The sequence below is a fragment of the Ipomoea nil genome, unplaced genomic scaffold, assembly GCF_001879475.1.
Source record: "Ipomoea nil cultivar Tokyo-kokei standard unplaced genomic scaffold, Asagao_1.1 scaffold2761, whole genome shotgun sequence".
NCBI classification, from domain to species: domain Eukaryota; kingdom Viridiplantae; phylum Streptophyta; class Magnoliopsida; order Solanales; family Convolvulaceae; genus Ipomoea; species Ipomoea nil.
The window spans coordinates 1,333,484-1,341,649 of NW_017619189.1; the positions used below are offsets into that span (position 1 = coordinate 1,333,484).

General features: G+C 35.6%; 1 non-coding gene across 1 annotated transcript; it reads right to left on the bottom strand.

Moving 5' to 3' along the window:
• Window positions 1-5,585: 5,585 nt before the first annotated feature.
• On the bottom strand, window positions 5,586-5,656 carry TRNAG-GCC. Its single transcript has one exon. It is a non-coding gene; the product is annotated as a tRNA-Gly (tRNA).
• Between the last annotated feature and the right edge of the window lie 2,510 nt (window positions 5,657-8,166).

The following is an 8,166-nucleotide window of genomic DNA, read 5'->3' on the forward strand; positions in this document are numbered from 1 at the left end:
GCTCTCTATTTTATTTTATTATTATTTTTTTCTATGTACTTATTACTGTATTTTTAGACGGAAATACGTAGAAATATACACAAGTGGATAAGCTTTAAAAAGTAAATTAAAATAAATAAATAAATAAATAAGAGGATAATACTCTCCCTAGTCCCTCCACCCACTTTTCTTGATTTATTAGTACCAAAAATATTATTCCCATCTCCTTTTACATGTTATGTTTATTTGTCAAATAAATACGGAGTACTTTCTTTCTTGCATATTTTGTAATTATTAAATTAAACTGTTTGTGTTTAATAATATATTTAATGTAATAACAATTTGCATTTTATATACAAATAATAAACTAAACATTATGTCAAATTAAATTGCAATTGAACCAGATAAATAAAATGGGCTGGAGGGGTATTATAAATGAAAAATTACGAAAATTCAATTAAGGGTGTGTTTGGAAACCTGGAAAATGAGTTCTGGAAATCATTTTCCAAGTTTCCACTGTTTGGATGTGCCTGGAAAATCAAGTCAACGGAAATCATTTTCCGTTGACTTTGGAAAATAGGCTTGTTTTGGAGGAAAATGACTTCCCCTTTTTTTTGGGGAAGTCATTTTCCAACTTTTACACCAACATCACACCACCACCAACATCATCAACACCATACCACCACCACCTCACTACCACCATCACCACCACTACTGTCGCCACCGCCACCACCACTATACCATCGCAACCACCGCCACCACACCACCACCATCACACCACCACCACTACCACCACCAACACCATGCCACTGCAACCACTACCACCATTAACACCATACCACCACCACCACCACCACCACCATACCACCGCAACCATCGTCACCGCCACCACCACCACCATACCACCGCCACCACACCACCACCATCACACCACCACCACTATCACCACCAACACCATACCACCGCAACCACTACCACCACCAACACCATTAACACCATACCATCGCAATCATCGTCGCTGTCATCACCACCACCACACCACCACCACCACACCACCACCACCGTCGCCGCCGCAACCACCACCACCATACCACCGCAACCACCGTCGTCGCCACCACCACCACCACTATCGTCGTCGCCGCCACCACCACCACCATACCACTGCCGTCGCCACCACCACCATACCACCGCCACCACCGCCACACCACCACCATCACACCACCACCGCCGCCGCCACCACGACCATACCACCGCAACCACCGCCGCCACCACCACCACCGTCGCCGCCACCACCACTACCACCATACCACCGCAATCACCGCCACTACACCACCACCACCACCTCCACCTCCACTGCCACCACCGTCATACCACCAATTATTATTATTATTATTATTATTATTATTATTATTATTATTATTATTATTATTATTATTATATAACGACTAACACCACTACCACTACACCACCACCACCACCATAATATTTTTGATATATTATTAGTTATTTTTTATTATATTTAAAATTATTATTATATTATTATAATATTATATATTATTATACATGTTGTAATATTCTAAATAAAATAATTAAAATGTTTAATTATACAATTCTACTCATTTTCCAGAAAATGAACCAAACACACAGAAACAGTTTTCCAGAATGCAACCAAACACTGGAAAGGAAAATGTTTTCCGGAAAATGACTCATTTTCCAGAAAACATTTTCCAGAAGTCATTTTCCTGCTTTCCAAACGGACCCTAAGTTTGTCAGACTATTGACTTCCACAAGGTTACAAGTTCGAATCCAATCAGAAATGACCTATTGACTTTGGCTTGAGTCACTACTGGAAATTATGAAATTTCCGACCACCTGAAAATGATCTTAAATCAAGTCGAAAGCCTTGTTCCGACCACTTTTGGTATCCGAAAAACCTTTGTTGCTATTTTCGACCACTTTTTGCTTTCGACTTGATTTAAAATTACTTTCAAGTGATCGGAAATTCTATAATTTCCAGTAGTGAGTCTATCTGCTATAGGTAACTTATGCTGGTTTATCTCCTTGTGTTCTTTCGCCAGCTAGGGTCATCAAACGGAATTGAGATTTATCCAATGCGCACACTCAGGTAATAGTTACAAATTTCTTTCATCATCAGAACAAATTATGAGATTTTATTATACATATACATATTCTTCCCCTAAAAGGTTGAATCCCCAACCCTAAGGGTCCTTCATACCCCGCCTCGACAGAGCATTTGGGAATATGTAAATCACAGTGACTCAATGACTCAAGAAACAGGACCAAATTGTGGTGTGCACAATGAATCTATTCACTTTGAGCATAATTTCCACACTGTCACCGTCAAAATTTGAATATTGATTTTTTCTTTCAAATACTGTCTGCATATACGTATTCATATGGACATATGGTATTTAATCTATTTATTATGTATGTATTCCAATATACAAGCCTTAAAAAACGTGAAATATGCAAGTGGGGCAAGTGGGTGGAAATGGGAGAAAGAGTTAAAAGGGATACCCATCATCCACTTGGTGTTGTAGACTTTGAACCTGGACCGGACTTTTAAGGTGCGAGACACAAATCGTTTTCAATGGTTTCACCCTTTTCACGCCCTCCACGAGACTCTCATTAACTTCAACAACAATCAAGTCCCCATCAACCTCCTGCAACTTGCTCATACCTATTTACACTTTGCCAACCTTTTATTTTATACATACCTCAATAATACTACTTTTTTTTTTCTTTACTCCTCACGCGTATGGTTTGACTCAAAAAATTATGATTTTTTTAATACATGGATGTCATGTCAATATAGCTTAAATTTTTCTTTAATTTTATTTAAATAAAGAAACATGTCTTTAATATTTTAAAATGAATTATGCAGATCAACTATTATGTACTGTGATGACACTTCTATTATCATTTTAAATGGGCACATGATCGAACCCCAATGTGGGATCATTCCTACATATGGTTTGGTGGGTTATTTGGATACTACTATTTGTTCGATCCCTGTATTGCTATATTCCAAAGTGTTATGTTGTGAATTACTCCCAATGTCCTATATTATGACAATAATAAGTTTGTGTTTCACAAATGAGAATTTGATTCTCAAAGTAAACCATTTGAGATTGAAAAACAAAGAAACTAAATGATGTTCATGATTAACCACCTTACGGTGGTGTTTAAGGTTTAGTATAGCTGTATAGTGCATAAGCACTTTATGGTGCTTTGTTTTTTTAGGTATACCTAGGGTTTCCACAATCAAATACAGTGACTAATCTCCTCACTGAATTGTAGGCTTATTATGGTGCTTTGTTCATGCACATTCTAGTGTTTTGTTTCACTGTACTATTCGGTGTTTTACCGAAAAGTATAGATTTTTCGGTCATGAACTTTTGAGGTGTACTATTTTGAAATGCGTTAATTCCAATCAGTTTTTTAAAATTAATTTCTATTAATGCTCATTAAATTAATTTAATTTTATTATATAGAATTTTCGCTCTAGTGACATTCTCACTGATTCGTTTACTAAGTACATGCCCACATCTATTTTTGACAAATATGTTCATAAAGTTAGGATGCATAGGCTTGGAAGGTTGTTGTCTTCAAGGGGGGAAAGGGGGGCCGGGGGGGGGGGGGGGAGCGACAACGTTTAGACACACTTGAATAAACAGATCCTGAAAATTCTAAAGATTATGTCCTAAAGGCCTATGATTTTACTTTTTTTTTTTCCCCTTTGTTAAGTTCTTTTCTCACTGAGTTTTATTAGACTAACGTTTTTAATAAAGCAACTAGTGCAGCACATGATTTACCTGATATATGACCATTATCTTATTTTCTAGCCGGTATTCAGTTTTCCCATATTGTATGTATATATATTTGTCAGTTATTAATAAAAGTGACAATTCCTGTATTTCTAGTCTATCTCTTCCCTTTACTTTTCCCTCTCTATTCTCAGTACTGTTCTTGTTTTTCCGATTGTGTTAATATCATCCCGAAAGACTAAGCTAAATAAGGCTGAATTTACAAGATATACTTTTTTATTGTAGAATATTTTTTTTGAAGATTTAATTTTGAACTTTACCAATTAAAGACCTTGTTTAGTAACATAGTTAGCTTATCGGCTAATTTTAACTTATTTGACCACTATTAGCTGTTTGACTTGATTAAACAACCAATATAAGTGTTTGATTAATAAGCTTTTTGTAACAGCTTATTGCTCCAAAATGTTAAAATTCAAAAAGTTGCTCAAAGCAGTTTTTTTCGATAAACTTTTTGAGAAAGTCATTTTATATGTAATCAGCTATCAGCTAACAACTAAGTTATCAAACATCTTTTTACAATCTGCTAATGTTATCAACTAGTCAAACTAACTAACCCAATCAACTAACAAATATTTATCAAACACTCCAAAGACTACTTCCAAGCATTCTCATCTCTATTTTCCAACTCAAATGGATCTATTTTGAAAATCAATTTCTCATTAACTCATTATCCGTTTTAAGTTTATAATATTAATTTCTTTGTCTTACTTCAAAGAATCTGAATTGATTTTAACCCTACCTAAACAAAAAATGGGCTCACATATATTTGTACCACAAAATAACCATTTAAAATATAATTTTTGTTAAAAATTTCCAACAATAGATATTGAATTTTACTGGGAGAATTCTCCCCAAATAGAATCTGACAATAGTGTGATTTCAAAAGAAAATATTGTATAAGAAAAAACAATTCTTATTTTTATATTACTATATATCCATGAATCATTACAAACAACTTGAATAATGATTACAATTAGTATTTATTACCAAATGGATATATTACTTTGATTAAAATTCATTCTAATTATTGTATATTTAAATACGATTCTCCCAAATAAATTTGAATCAAACTTAAGGATTCCTCACATCCCTTGCCCAGGAGACTTGTGAGAGAAAGTAAATCGCAAGATGTGCCTTGATAGTGCAATAATCTGAATTTTTGCATTGATCATGGCGTCCTACCCCTTGCGCGATTCGATCTTGAGTTTACAAAATATTATCCCATCGATCTTGAGTTTACAAAATATTATCCCAAACTCACTCCTTCATCCACCAAATATTGTTGAGAGAGAGAGATTGATGGACATTTGGTTCAAACCCAACAATTTAGAGTCAAAATCAATCCAACCCAATAAGACATTATATAATATATTCAACATTAATTTCACCCAATTTTGAATGCATTTTAGTTGCCACACCATCAACACATAATTTTCTTGTCTGGACATCATAAGATAATCATTTTTAGGAGCAATGGTCTATGAAATCTGACCATTTCACCATCCTCATCATATTCATCAAAACAGCAGTTGCAGATTGTGGAAATGGTTGTGTGTGTGTGTGTGTGTATATATATATATATATATATATATATATATATATATATATATATATATATATATATATGCAGTCTTATAAAGGCCATGAAGTTGAATATAGTGATGAAAGATGAGAATGGAATTGGAACACTACTTACAGACCAAATGACCAATTGTCGAAGAAAAACAACGGCATTCAAAACAAAAATCTAAAATGAAATGCACCAGCCGGGAATCGAACCCGGGTCTGTACCGTGGCAGGGTACTATTCTACCACTAGACCACTGGTGCCTGTTGTTTCCATATCCAGTACATATTACACTTTATCTGAGTATATTCCAAATTTTAAAGATCAGAAATAACTAGAGTTCTCCCAAGAAATAAAGATTTGGGTGAAGTGCCAAATAGCACCATGAACCAATTGTGATATGTCATGTCGCACCCTGAACTTACATAAGTGATTATTCGATTCACAAACCAAAAAAAATTGTCCGCCTAGCCTTTTTTACAGGTTTCCCTGTTGCCTTGATGACATGGCACAGGTAATGTGCTGATGTGGATTTTTTTTTGTTTTAAGTCAGTCTTTGCTTGGTCAAATAAGCTTACTCAGATCATGAAGCTTAGTTTTTCAAGACTGTCGTCCAAGCTTTTATCTCTGCAAGCCATCGAGTTGCTGGACCACGCTGGTGATAAGCTCTTATAGTCCCGGAAGAGATCGACAGAGCCACGGCGTTGTTGGGCAATGTACACCGTTGCCGGCATTCCTCATCGTCGGCTTCTGACAGCATTGAGAAATGCATTCCTCATCGTCGTTTGGGGTACTCCTCACCGGAATCTTTAGCTTTTTTCTACGTAGAGATTGGGTAATGAAAACAATGATCACCATGAAAAAACCAACTACCATTCTTGCTCTAGTAACTTGACTTGGCATGAAAAGAAACACCAACCCAATTCTCATTCTCAATCCAATCATGTCTACATGTCCACCGACTAAACCAAACCTTACGATTCAATATCTTCCCAAAAATTTCTCACAATAATGGATGTTTCAACTTACGGTATATTCTCTATACTTTCTACTGCTTATTAATTTAGTATACATATGTTAAATTGTTCCCAGGGATGTGCGAAACATTGGCTTTCAAAATGTTTGCATTATTTTTTGTTGAAATGTATAGTTGAAATGCAGAGCTATGGTCTAAGAATCAATATAATATAGAGTGTGATCACATTACCTTCTGCATCTCCTCGACTTCACTGAAATCACAGATACTGTCAAAATCTTCTACTCTTAATCCTTTGCATAAAAACTGAGGACGGCGATCAAATTCTGAGGTCGCGAGAGGGGTTCGTCGTTGTCCTGAGCATTGTCGACATCCTTCGATCGTCGGGACACCGCCGACTGCGCAACAGAGTCCACAAATTCTGGACCACTCCGATCAACAATCCAAGCAGTGGAGGTTGATCTAGACGCATCCCTAACCCCATCTATGGCTTCCGATCGTCCATGCATGGACTCAAACGTCGGAAAAATCTCCTGCGACGAAGACCGGTTCGCGACTTGCGACTTCGCTGATGGTTGCAGATCGCCAAACTGAAGGTGGCGACTTCGCTGGGAGTGGGAGATTACTCTGGAGAGTCGCGAAAGATCATCGCTGACCTGGAGTCTCTTGATCGCCGACTTCGAGAGATTATAGCCTTGTGACGAAGATCGGCCATGGAAGAGTATAACAGAGGTTACTTTATATTATTTAATATAAATGGTGACAGGGCTGCCAACTAAATACCTCCACATCAGCGAAAAAGAAAAAAGAAAAGAAAAAAAAAAAAAACTTCCACATCAGCAAAAAAAAAAAACAAACAAACCTCCACATCAGCAAGTTATAACTTGTTACTTGGAGGCAACCTGCTAAAAAAGCTAGGTGGACAAAATTTTTTAATTTGTGAATCGAATAATTACTTATGTAAGTTCAGGGTGCGGCATGACATATCGCAATTGGTTCATGGTGCGATTTGACACTTGAGCCTAAAGATTTCACACCACATACACGCCTTAGTTTAATTGGAAAACTATTTTAAAAAATTATAATATACTCTTTTGGATAAATCAAAACATGCCAATTAACACTAAGGGTCCGTTTGGAAAGCAGGAAAATGACTACTGGAAAATGAGTTATTTTCTGAAAAATATTTTCCTTTTTCAGTGTTTGGTTGCATTTGGAAAACTGTTTTGTTGTGTTTGGTTTATTTTCTGGAAAATGAGTAGAATTGTATAATTAAATATTTTAATTATTTTATTTAGAATATAAAAATACTTTTTATAATATGTATGAAAAAAAAAAAGGTTCGGATATCCGTTTGGTTTCCGGCGGAACTGGTTTCCGCTGAAAATCATAGCTATGGTTTTTGGCGAAAGTCATTTTTCGCCGAAATGGGCATATTTTCCCCAGTCAACGAAAAATGTTTTCCGTTGACTGAATTTTCCAAGTGTTGCCAAAGACCAAAAATCCGGAAAATGATTTCCAGAAATCATTTTCCGGGTTTCCAAACACAGCTTAAGTAAAAACTTATTGTAAGTAAAAGTATTACTCTTTTTAAATAAAAAAAAAATTAAATAGTTGATAATATTAACTTTAAAAAAAAAAAAATTTAAGCAAGCTATGAATGAGTACTTTGATTTAGTTGATTTGCTAATCATTCAATTTAATCTTGAAATTTAGGATTATTTTCTAAAATATATTCTTCTAATGGTTCCATGTGTCATATTTCGTAAAATACAAGAAATTTAAACATATTCTCAC